Here is a 12,630-nt window from a genome sequence, read left to right as displayed (position 1 = left end):
ACGTGCCATGTTGCATTCCCACCAGCAAAGAATAAAAGTTCCTGTTGCTCCACATCCTCTCCAGCAATGGGTGTCGTCAGTGTTTGGCTATTCCACTAGGTGTCTAGTGGTATCTCATTTTTTAAATTTGCAATTCTCCGATGACATATGATGTGGAACATCTTTCCACAGCCTATTTTTAAAATTGAGTTGTTTGTTTTTTTATTGAGTTCTAAGACTTCTTTGTATATTTTGGAAAACAGTCCTTTATTAGATATGTCTTTTGCAAATATTTTCTCCAAGTCTCTGCCTTGTCTTTTTCATTCTCTTGACAGTGTCAGGTCACAGATTTTTAATTTTAATCAAGTCCAGCTTATCAATTATTTCCTTCATAAAATGTAACTTTGGTGTTGTATCTTAAAAGTCAGGACAAAACCCCAGGTCATCTAAATTTTCTCCTATGTTATCTTCTTGGAGTTTTATTATTTTAAGTTTTACCTTTAAGTCTATGACCCATTTTTGAATTAATTTTTGTGAAGGATGTGAGGTCTATGTCTAGATTCATTTTTTTTTTTGCATGTGGTTGTGCAGTTGTTCCAGCAACATTTGTTGAAAAAACTACCTTCTGTATTATTGTCTTTGCTCCTTTGTCAAATATCAGTTTCCTATATTTATGTAGGTCTATTTCTAGACTTTCTCTTCTATTCTGTTGATGATTATTTTCTTCTTTTACCAATACTACATTGTCTTGATACTGTAGCTTTGTAATAAGTCTTAAAGTCAGGCAACGTCAGTCCTCCAGGTTTATTCTACTCTTTCAACGGTGTTGGCTATTCTGGATCTTTTACTTCTCCACATAAAGTTTAGAATCAGCTTGTGAGTATCCACAAAATACTTGCGGGCTAACACCTGTAAAAGGCTGTGGTAAGAATTTCGGGACAACATGTGGTCAAATAAGTGGCATTTTTTAGTAGTAATACTATTATTATTAATACATATTATTAATACATTAAGATCTTAATCTTATTTTGAATTTTGTATTTGGAGACACTCTCTAATATACTTGATTACTTTAATGACACAAATTGTTTTTATTTCAGCATTCTCACTTTCCTCTCTTTTATAGATGTACTAAAAGTAGTGTTTTTTTATAAGACACGATTTCATTATTTGGGGTACTTAAAAGTAGTTGTGAACATAAAAATAATACAGTCATAATAAACATTTAACTGGTATAGGTATAATGTGAAAAAAATTCAAGCACATACAATTTGAAACCTGTTAATCAAATAGGAATATTACAATAGTGCATATATCTTTTTAAAATTAATTAATTAATTTTTTTAGAGAGAGAGTGTGCAAACAGTGGGGAGGGGCAGAGAGAGAGAGAATCCTAAGCAGACTCCACACTGAGTGGAGACCCTGAGATCATGACCTGAGCTGAAATCAAGGGTTGGACACTAACCAACTGAGCCACCCAGGTGCCCCAAAAGTGCATATTTCTAAGCCAATTGGTAAAAATTCATAAACTTGTTTAGCCTGGAAAAAACATGTTCCCCATCTGACTTATCTTTTTTATAAGCTAGGAGTGCATATGTGGTTTTTTGTTTTGTTTTTTTGTGTTTTTTGGGGGAGGGGGTATGTATGTTTTTATGAATATATTTTTTAAAGAAAACAAACGGGATATTAGGTACTGTTCCATAACTTACTTTTTTTACACATAATAATCATTCAACACCTTTCTAAACTTTGAACATATGTGTGTGTATATACATGTATATACTTTATATTAAATAATTCCATAATCTACTTTAATGGCTATTGAACAAGGCTTAGTTTTCATTTCCTTATTTTTAAAACAATGTAACACTAAATATTCTACTGCAGTTGTATCTGTTTAGTTCTTGAGGTAGATATTACGTGTTTGTGTGTGTTTTTACATATATGTGATACATTTCTAGATGTGAAATTTTTGGGTCAGCAGCTATGCACATTTAAATTTTTAATTTGTATCATTAAATGGGAATTAACTGATAATCTGCCATAATTATTACATTTTTAAGATGAAAAATCTGGGCCAGCATTATAATTGGTGATTTTAGTTGTATAGATACGAAAGGATAATGCTAATACTTATAAATTAATCTCAATAAGATAGCTGGTTAAATATATCTTACCAAAAATATTTTGATTCTGTGCAAAGAATTTTCTGTTAAATTACATTTATAAGTGCTTCATCTTCCGGTTAAATTTTCACATAGAGAAGCAGCAAACCAACAACTTTAAATTTTTTTTAAAATTATATTTAGAAGTTATATATAAATTACCTTGATATGTCAAAGAAAATGTGATGAAAATACAAGCAAATACTGTGTTTCAGTATTTTGGCCATTCAAAACAATTTTGTATTTATGTGTGTGCCTTATGATAGATACCCTCTTTATGACTTAGCACTTAGATAAAGCACATAAACATCGAGCAAACCATTTAAAATTGGAAACTACTGAATGGGAGAAAATATTTACCAGTCATATATTTGATAAGGGGTTAATATAAAAAATATAAAGAACTTAGACAACTCAATAGCAAAATATCAAACAATCCAATTAAAAAATGGACAGAAAATCTGAATAGACATTTTTCCAAAGAAGACATCCAGATGGTAAACATGTACATGACCAACGTCATTAACCATAAGGGCAATGTGAATCAAAACCACACGAATCACCTCATGTTGTTACTATGCTATCAGAAACACAAGAAATAACAAGTGTTGGTGAGGATACGGAGAAAAGGGGACCCTTTTGCACTGTTGGTGGAAATGTAAATTGGTGCAGCCACTGTGGAAAACAGCATTGCAGTTCCTTAAAAATAGAACTACCATATGATCCAGTAATTCCACTTCTGGGTATTTATCCAAAGAAAAGGAAAACATTACCTTGGAAAGATATCTGTACTTCCATGTTTATTGGAGCATTGTTTATAATGGCCAACGTATGGAAGCAACCTAAGTGTTTACTGATTAGTGAGTAAATAAACTGTAGCATATTACTCAGCCATAAAACAAAATGAAATCTTATCATTTGTGACAACATGGATGGACCTTGAGGGCATTATGCTAAGTTAAATAAGTCACGCAGAAAAAATGAAAGCTGTATAATCTCTCTTATATGTAGAGCCTATATTTAAAACAACAACAACAACAACAAACCAAAACTCAAACTCATAGATACAAAAAAACAGATTGGTTAAAAAAAAAAAAAAAGGGACAGATTGGTAGTTGCCAAAGGAAGGAGAGGGATGGGGAGGAGAAACGGGTGATGGGGGTCAAAATTTTTTAAAATTTAATTTAAAATTTTTAAATAAAAAAAAAAGAAGAAGAAGGGGAACCTGGGTGGCTCAGTCAGTTGAGCGTCTGCCTTCAGCTCAGGTCATGATCTCAGGGACCTGGGATCAAGTCCCACATCCTGCATCTGGCTCCTTGCTCAGTGGGGAGCCTGCTTCTCCCTCTCCCTCTGCAGCATCGCCGGCTTATGCTCTCGCTCTCTCAAATAAATAAATAAAACCTTTAAGAAAAGAAAAGAAGAAAAGAGAAAGATGGAATTTAAGACCCATTTCAGACTTCTGACCTCAAGAAATGTAAGAGAATAGATTTGTGTTGTTCTAAGCAATTAAATTTGTGCTAATCCATTATAGCAGCAATAGGAAACTAACACAGCTAGTAAATAGTAAACAGCAGCTTTCTAATAGCTCCTTGAATATCATTTAGAATGAACTCAACTTCTTCCTGACATTTTATAAGGAGAAGAAGCTGCCTTACCAATAGTTCTTTCCAAAACAGGTTAGGAGGATGGGGCAGGGTTTGTGCAGGAGGATAAACAGTAGGTTTCCTGTAATTCCAAAAACATTGAGTTAGAAGAGAAGTAGATCCCAGAAAGAGTGTTCCTTTTTTAGGAACAAGAATCTTAAGAGGGAAACACAATCTCTTACCAGTTGTATTAACCATCTGGAATTAATAAAGCTCCCCTGAGTTCTTTAATCCCTTTTTGAAGGTTATATGGACTAATAGTCCTGTCTTTATCCCTTCCTCTTGATAGATGGTGGATAGATAGATAGATGATAGATAGATACAGAGATAAACTTGGAACTTCAGTGTAGCTGTGTAAGAACATCAGGCTGAAAGCATTTTCTGGGCTAATAGCAGTGCCAGGACCCGAAACAATCTTGCTCTTACTCCCCATAAGCTTTTATGTTATCAGTGAATAGGCAGAGAAATTAAACGTCTCACTTATCTAAAATATTACTGTACCTTGGTAGCAGATCACTGAATAATGGCAGAAGAGACGAAAACAAAGGAAGCTGATAACTAGTGCTCTACTTTAAAGACTTTTCACAACTGTTTGTTGAACCAAATTTTCTAAATGTGCTGAAAGACTTTGAAATCCAACATAGTGACACCATTATTATTTCTTATCCAAAATCCAGTAAGTTATATAATTATTTTGATTTTTAAAGCATATGTCAATGTATATATTAATAATCACTAGAAAATATTATTAGAAATAATTTGGGGAAATAACTATTTCCCCAAAAATGTCCTGAGAGAAGAAGGATATGAGAATGTATCTGTGTCCTGATCAGTTTTAATGCATATGTCACCTCATTTTCACACACAAACCATCCTTTTTTAGCTTTAAGGGAGCCCAAGAATTTTCAGTCATTGATTATTGAGTTGAAAGATCTTACAGTGTGAGCTGTATCCACTCTAGGATGGAAATATTTTTTTCTACCTTCCACCCCTGAAACCAGCTCTTTACGCTCCTGTTTCCTTCTCCATGTTTCTGGTTTGTGGATTTCATCATAGATCTTGACCTGCATGGCTCACATAGAGCATACATTCTACTTGTAGTATTTTTAGAGCCAAAATTAAAGTCTTTGAGCCTGAAAAGAACTACCAAAGACATGTCACCATCATTTCCACTTTAGCTTGCCTCTGTCAAAAACCTCATTCCACAGAAATACACCCTTTTCTTGAATGTCACTCTTTAGACACACATTTTTTTCCAGCAGTTTAATGAGTGAGGAACACCATACTTACACCAGACTTTGCATTAGATAGGATTTGAGATGGTTGCCTGTATTAAAATGATTTCACTTGGTAGCCATATCGGTTTTTCCCAACTGCCCTCCCTATCACGGTGGAGAGACTGGTCCCAGCAAAGCCTCAAACTGCAAAGTTTTAACAGAAGGAATGAGGTTGAAGTTTGCTGAATTCACTCGAGAGCACTGAAATCTGTTCTGGTTCTTCCAGTCCTAGAGATTTCCCAGGATTCGTGCAACACATTCCTTTTCTAAAAGCTAGTCACCAGAATTGATTTCTGTTATCTGCAATAAAAAGAAACTTCATCTATGTAGGACTTGAAGGGAGAGGCATGAGGAGGGGCGGGGGCAGAGGGAGAGAAGCAGACTCCCCACTGAGTGTGGAGCCTGACCCGGGGCCATCCCATGACCCTGAGATCATGACCTGAGCTGAAACTAAGAGTCTAACGCTTAACCAACTGGGTCACCCAGGTGCCCAGGCTGGGGTTTTGTTTGTTTGTTTGTTTGTTTTATGACTTGCCTGTTTTAATTATTTGGTTCCCAAAGCTTAAGAGGTAAAATGGGAAAAGTAGGTTGTAATTTTCTTATATTTGGTGCAAAGAGACAACTGTTTCTTATCTGATTGAGCTACACTAATTCTGAAGGAAAAACGATGAATCCTGATAGCTGTGTGCATGACACATTCGTCCTCCCTTCTCCACGGGAGGTAGGTTCCAAACCCCCAGTGGAAGTCTGAAGCCAGGCTTTTTCCTGGCATACCTTTTCCTGTACATACATACCTATGATAAAGTTTAATTTACAAATTAGGCACAGTAAGAATTAACAACTAATAATAAAATAGACCAATTATAATCATATACTGTAATAAAAGTTATGTGAATGTGGTCTTTTTTCTCAAAATACCTTACTGTACTATTTTCATCCTTCTTGTGATGCCGTGAGATAATAAACTGCCTACATGATGCGCTGAAGCCAGGTGAATGGTGGGGACATTGTGCTGTAGCCTTCGGCTACTACCGACCTTCTGATAACAGCCAGGGGGATCATCTGCTTCCAGATCCCGGTACCATGAGTAACTGAAGTCACGGAAAATGAAACTGTGGATAAGGCAGTGGGAGCCTACTGAAGATTGTAGCAAATTACAATTTGCCTTTAGAAGTAAAGAGTTTGCCAATAATTTAATGGCAAATTGTCTGTCTTGTGGCTTGTCCTTTGTTTTTCTTCTCATTTATTCCATCTTCTAGTTTTCCATTTGACTGCTCACTTATTCTCACACGAGACAGTGGGCAGTGAAAGGGAAGAGAAATATGTATCAATCATAATGGAATGTGAATATACTGGATGTTTCGTTCCTTCCTATCCTCGGTGAGCACCAACACTCTAACACTATCTGTAAGTGTCCTCTACTCTCAGGCATAACCTCCTTGCAAATGCTCATCTTGGGCATTTCACACACTCCCTTGGGTCTTGGGACGTGCTGAGCTCTCCTTACTCCTGTGCACTGGGTCAAAGAAGTCTGTAACCTTCTGGTAGTGTTGGCTTGTCACAGCAGGAATGGGACAGATCTCTGTGGATCGGATTTCTGTGGCTCTTCCCCCTCTTCCTTCTCCTTCCCAAGGTGTGTAGAATGCTCAGAAAGAGCATGTTCTCGTTACAGAGATCGGAATTTCCATGAAATAATTGGTTCGGATGTGGCTTATAGACAAACACGAAGAAGTCCTCTGGAATTTCCTCACATTCTCAAGTCCTCTGGAATTTCCAAGGATGAAGCATATCTAACAAACACAACACCTGGGATTACAATTGCATATTTGCAACTTTATTTGTGCTATGAAAACCCATTTAGAAAAATGTTCCATGTCCTATTTTAATAGTTAAAACCTCTCAATAGTTTTCATGAAAAGCACTTTGCAGGATGCCTGGGTGGCTCCATTGGTTAAGTGTCTGCCTTTGGCTCAGGTCATTATCCCAGGGTCCTGGGATCAAGTCCCGGATCGGGCTCCTTGCTCAGTGGGAAGCTTGCTTCTCCCTCTGCCTGCCGATTCCCCTGCTTGTGCTCTCTCTCTCTCTGACAAATAAATAAATAAATAAATAAATAAATAAATAAATAAATCAAATCCAATTTCTAATATCATCTTCTGATACTCCTTTGTCTTTAGTTGCCTAACTGTTCTCTTTGTGGTACGGTCATCTCTGGATTGAAGTTTTACACTATTGACCTTATTTGGATCTTTGATTCCTAAATTGACATTCCTTCAGTACCATTTTGTAGATTAACCATTCTCTATATTCAAAAGGTACTTCCTGGGGCTCCTGGGTGGCGCAGTCATTAAGCGTCTGCCTTTGGCTCAGGGCGTGATCCCAGAGTTCTGGGATCGAGCCCCACATCAGGCTCCTCTGCTGGTAGCCTGCTTCTTCCTCTCCCATTCTCCCTGCTTGTGTTCCCTCTCTCGCTGGCTGTCTTTCTCTGTGTCAAATAAATAAATAAAATCTTTAAAAAACAAAACAAAACAAAAAGGTACTTCCTTTCCATGACTGAGTCCCCCTTGTAATATTAATTATACATATTGAAGTTGTGCTGGACTTTTTACCAGTTACTTTTCAATGGACTTTTTTGCATATTCTGTGGTTTCTAATAAGAGAGAGGATTATGAAGATGCCATCAAAGGCCAAACAAATTACAGCTCGTATTTTTCGTGTTCATTTAGCGCAATCTCGAGCTAAGATTTAGAAATGCACCATTTTTTCCCATTTGTCACGTGTCTTGTCTGGGTACATAACATAGTACCCATGCAAGACCACCAAACTCTTCTTTTAACTTGGGTAGGTTTCACGCATCCTAAGGGTTAGCACACTGAAGAGTATCTTTGTTCTCCTTTACGAATTGCCAATATTCTTTGTCCGGGAAATACACTCTTTTCTTTATCTTTCATATACGTGAGTCTATTCAGGCATCCCTCATTTTCTTCTGCTTCACTTAATTGTACTTTGCAGATAATCGCATTTTTTGCACATTGAAGGTTTGCGGCCACTCTGCATCCGGCACGTCTGTCGGTGCCACTTCTTCATCAAAAGTTGCTCCCTTCATGTCTCTGCGTCACATTTCAATCGTCCTCACAATATTTCAAACGTTTTCATTATTATGACATCAGTGATGATGACTCACTCAAATGAGGATTAGCAGTTTTTTAGCAACAAAATATTTTTTATGATTTTTAGTTTTCTTTTTAGAGAGGGAGAGAGGTGGGGGTGCGGGTGGGGGAGGGGCAGAGGGCGAGAGAGAAAGTTAAGCAGGCTCCACGCCCAGCGCAGAGCCCAACATGGGGCTCAGTCTCACAACCCTGAGATCATGACCCGAGCTGAAATCAAGAGTCAGATGCTAAAGTGGCTTAGCTACCCTGGCACCCCGATTTTTTAATTTAGGTATTTACGTGTTTTTAGACATAGAGCTGTTGCATACCTAGTAGAGGACAATATAGTTTACATAACTTTTACATGCAATGGGAAACCAGAAAATTCATTTGACTTGCTTTATTGCAATACTTGCTTCCTTGGGGGAGTCTGGCATACTCCAAAGTATGCTCGTATTATATATCTACAACACTTCAGAAAGTATTTATTTTTATAGGATGATATCCTTTATTCTAAAAAATATTACTGCTTCATCATTATCTTTAATCTGGAACTACAGCCTTAACTGCAGATGTATCCCCGCATTCAGTCCTTTTATCCAGATCCTTTATTTACTTTCTCTAGGAAGCCAGATGTACACGAAGCTAATGATACTTCATATAGGCCCTTTGCCATGCACTGCACTTAATTTTGAATTCATAATTTTGTATTTTCTTAAAAGACCCCTCCAGATTACATAAGCCTTAGGTGCCACCAATCCTGGATCGGCCCTGTTCTTACATAGGACTCAAGAGGAAAAGGCTCGAATGAATAGAAAGCAAGCCAGTGTCCTGATTTAAACTAAGAGATGCTTTTTGATGAGTAGCCTCATTCTCTTGGGTTGCCAACTTTCCTAGGTTAGCTCGAATGGGAGCACTTCACTTGTGGCTTTAGTCAATTTTATGTGCAGTGTTCTCTAAAACCCTACCTTACAGTGAGGAATTAATACTTTGGCGAACACCTGTGTGCAATGTTGTTATTCTAAATGCTATATTTGGCCCATACTGAAACCCCAAACAGTCAGAATTATGGTCCCAAACTCTGTCTCTGAGTATTAGGATAATTTGTCCAGGGTTAAATAGCTACAAAGTTGGCGTCTGGGATTTAAAACCACTTTTATCTGATGCCAACAATCAGAACGGGACCGGCCCGGCTGGCGCCCACTGTGCTGATGTAGCCCGCCAGCAAGAGGCAGCCTACGATAACGAGAAAGGTGCCAATCAAAAACTGCGCGGTGGCAGAGGCGATGGCCTTATAAGGAATCTTGGTAGGGCTTTCCTTAACCTTTAGTGAGATCTCACTGCACATCTTTGCAATTTAAAGCTAGCTTCAGCAGATAAAATTTCCTTCTGACGGTGAATGTGTCGTGTCAGTGCTGGAGAGCTTGGAGTATTTCACTTTGCTACTGGGGATCCTGGCAGCCACGCTGGTGTGAGCGGGCACCATAACCCGCAGAGTGGATGGGGAGCTCGCCCGCTGCAGCGGGCAGAGGCGTCAGGGCCCCGCGCCCAGCCAACCGCTGCTCCAGCCGCGCGGAGGCTCGTCTCAGCATCTCTCATTCATCTAACTCCCCCTTCAAGAACTGTTTCTGCAAGACTGCAGTGTTTTTGATGGTATTCCTCTTTTATCGTGCAAAGTTGCGATTTCTTTGATAGTCTGATGTTATATTGGCTCCTTTATTTTCTTCGGGCAGTTCTAGTAAACTTCGATTACAACTATTTAGATTGAGTAGATCAGCTTACATTCAGTAGATTTCATTCAGTCAATCTCATAGAATTTCCATTCTCCCTAAATGTTCATCATCATGTCCCATGCTTGCCTTTCTTCTCTTCCATCGGTCTAACATGCAGCACACTTAGCTAATTTGATCAGCCTCCAATGGCCAGTTAGGGGACAGGAGAGAGGCGAATGTTCCAATGAAACCTGGCTGAAATCCTGGCTCTGCCTCTTCTTAACTGTGAAACGGTGGTCTTGGTGCATATCTAAGAGCCTAGTTGAATGAAGGATGCAAACTGCCTTGCTTCTAGCAGTTGCCCCCCCCGCCCCCCAGTCAATGGAGCTCAGGTCCTACATGATCAAGGGCAAGGCATGTCCAAAGACTTTAAGGCATCTCATTCCTAAGTTTTGACTCATTGTATAGATAACAGCTCTCCTGCAAGTTGTATTGACTGAACATTGAATTGGCTGCCTTGTGGGAGTGGTGTGCCCTTCAGAGTGGAAGGTTTTAATTAAGTGATGTGATCTTCTCTTAGGCTGCTGCTGAAGGGGTTCCTTCTTCTAAATTCTCTCTCGGCTCCTGGAATTTGTACCTGAGCTGCAGCTTCTGCCTCAAGGTTTTATACCAACCAAATGTAGGATTTCTCCCTCTTCTGTGCTCTATGCCTACTTCTTACTACCCTATCCCTTCTTACTGGTTTATAATTCATCATAAAATTTATCACCTACTATATCCATTATCTCATTTAATTCAATTTAACCTCATTTGGAAGGTGTATTTTAACTTCTACCAGTGAGTTTTATTTTTTTTATGTATTCTTTTATATTTGGGATTACCTCATTACTCAGAATATAAAATTCTCCATAAGGGCACCTGGGTGACTCAGTCAGTAAAGCATCTGCCTTTGGCTCAGGTCATGATCTCAGGGTCCTGGGATTGAGCCCCACATCGGGCTCTCTGCTCAGTGGGGAGTCTGCTTCTCCCTCGCCCTCTTACTCTCTCTCTGTCTCTCAAATAAATAAATAAATAAATAAAATCTTAAAAAAAAAAAACCCCAAACATCTCAGTGGAATTAATGGTATATCTTCAAAATCCTCTAAACCATAGAAAGTCTAACATTGAGCTATTTGAGGCCATAGCAGATCCTGAGGTGGGGGATAAGTGGCTTTTAATGTATGTAACTTTAAAAATCTTCCTTGGCATCAGAGGAACCGGGATGGAATTAAACCTGGGATGGATGGCTCTGTTATTGATGTGTGACATGCCACCATTGAATGGAGTGGGGGGAAAATCTGACCTAAATAACTTTAGATACCAGTATTTTGTCTAAGTAGTGTAAGACTAAAGACGGAAAGAACTGAATACCAACATTGTACTCCAGTTGGTAAATTTTTTCCCACGACGTATGATTTAGCAATTCCTTAGCTACTTTAAGTGTATACTAGGGTTGAACAAATAAGCAATTGTGTTATAGGTATAGGTATAGTTTTCTTATTTTTTTTAAAGATTTTATTTATTTGACAGAGATAGAGACAGCCAGCAAGAGAGGGAACACAAATGGGGAGTGGGAGAGGAAGAAGCAGGCTCATAGCGGAGGAGCCTGATGCGGGGCTTGATCCCACAACGCCGGGATCACGCCCTGAGCCGAAGGCAGACACTTAACCGCTATGCCACCCAGGCGCCCCTAGTTTTCTTATTTTTGAGAAAAAGAAGAAACATTGGAATTCTTTGTACTATCTTTGAAGTACTTTTGTAGGTATCTTATTTAAAAATTGAAAGTTTATTTAAGAAACAAAATGAGCTCTCAAAAAGAAAAGAAGAGACAAACAAAAACAGACTCTTAATTATAGAGAACAAACTGATGGTTACCAGGGAGCAGGTAAGTGGGGGATAGGGGAAGTAGGTGAAGGGGGTTAAGAGTACACTTATTTGAGCACTGAGTAATGGAATTGTTGAAACACTATATTGTACACCTGCAACTAATATAACACTGTACATTGATTATACTGGAATTTAAAAAGCTATTAAGTTTTAAAAAATTCCTACAAAGAAAAAAGAGTACACTGTGATAAACACTGAGTAATGTATAGAATTGTTTTTTTAATTATTGAATTACTATATTATAAATCTGCATCTAACACTGTATGTTAAAATAAAAGTATATTCATGATAAAAAATAATAAAATAAAAATACATAAAAGTAAAAAGTTGAAAAATAGATCTTAATTACTATCTAGGGTGAGTTCTCCAGCTTTGTTCTTCTTTAAGATTATGTTGGCTATGCTTTTTGATAATTTTTATTTGGGAATACTTTAAGACCCATGAAAAGTTACAAAAATAATACAAAGAATCCTGGTGTTCCCTTCAGCAAGTTTCCCCAACGATAATATCTTACATAACTGTAATACATAATCAAAAGCAGGAAGGTGACATTGGTGCAATACTATTAACTCAAATGCAGACATTATTTGAATTTTTCCAGTTTTTACATGCACTCATTTTGGCGGGTATGGCGTGACTATAGTTCTATAAAACTTTATCATGTGCAGATTCATGTAACCATCAGCACAGTCAGGATGTAAAACTGTCTCATTGCCACAAAGTAACTTTTTTGTGTTGTCCCTTAGTACTCACACTCACCTCCCAGCTTTTAACACCTGGAT

The sequence above is a fragment of the Ailuropoda melanoleuca genome, chromosome 10 (genome assembly GCF_002007445.2).
Source record: "Ailuropoda melanoleuca isolate Jingjing chromosome 10, ASM200744v2, whole genome shotgun sequence".
NCBI lineage: Eukaryota > Metazoa > Chordata > Mammalia > Carnivora > Ursidae > Ailuropoda > Ailuropoda melanoleuca.
This window is presented reverse-complemented; position numbering follows the sequence as displayed.